The sequence below is a fragment of the Gorilla gorilla genome, chromosome 4 (assembly GCF_029281585.2).
Source record: "Gorilla gorilla gorilla isolate KB3781 chromosome 4, NHGRI_mGorGor1-v2.1_pri, whole genome shotgun sequence".
NCBI classification, from domain to species: Eukaryota; Metazoa; Chordata; class Mammalia; order Primates; family Hominidae; genus Gorilla; species Gorilla gorilla.
The window spans coordinates 87,134,861-87,135,946 of NC_073228.2; positions in this window are offsets into that span (position 1 = coordinate 87,134,861).

The window sequence follows — 1,086 nt, forward strand, 5'->3', positions numbered from 1 at the left end:
TTGTCAAAGCTCAAACAGTAGTGTCTGGGTATTATGCAGTTTCTGAATGAGTGTTCTCATTCTCCACAAAGTGTGTGTGAAGTAACTTACCCTTGTTTCCAATATTTATGTTTTCTCCCTTGCCCTTGCCCTCCCTTCCACCCCTAGATGAATCTGTTATCGGTAAGGACATTAATGTAAACCCTCTGAATTAAAAACAGATTTTGCTTTCCTGGTTATATTAAATTCGGTGGTCTTAAGCAAAGCCATTTTGAATTCTTTTGACTTGTTATTAATATAAATTGGAAATTTAGTGATTTTCCTATAATGTCTTTTATCAACTGGTGATTTAATGGAGCAGTGGGGTACGTTTACAATATTTACTGAAGGAAACAACTAAGATACTGCCTTTCAATTTATATCTGAAGTATTTTCTTAGATCTAAATCTAACTAAAAATACAATTGCTACAATTCATTTGGTTAGGTATATTCCTTCTAGTTACAGGTCTGACAAAGGTTGGTCTGTGTTTATTCAGTTTTGGGAAGCTAACAGCAGGAAGACCACATTCCTCAAAGCAAGACAAAAGCCTTTTCATATTTCTCAATAAATACTAATAATAGTATAAATTGGCTGAATAATCTGACTGATGGACAATGCTCACAAACAGATTTTAGACAGAAAATAATAGCTACTTGTCAGAATGTTTGGGCATCTGAAGGCTCCCAGTTGAGGACAAGGTTGAAAATAACTCAGTAATTGATAACTGTCACTTTCACTCAGAATCCGATTTCCACCATCTCTGGGAAAATTAAAGACTTCACACCCAAAGCAAACTACTGGAGTCATTTAAGGCTCTTAAAAGCATACTCAATGATAACAGTAATATAGTAGATCCAATAGCTAGTAGGATGCAAAACAACATAAAAATAATACCCCAAAACGAATCCTGGCCATCCATGAATGAAAATGCAGGTAGGAAAAAAAAAAAAAAAAAAAAAAAGAACATTTCTCTATTCTCATCCTACTAAAAAGGTGGAAATTTCCATTTTTTAACCTCTAAAAACTGCTTTCACATATCTGACAATAAGACAAAAGTAGGAGGCTC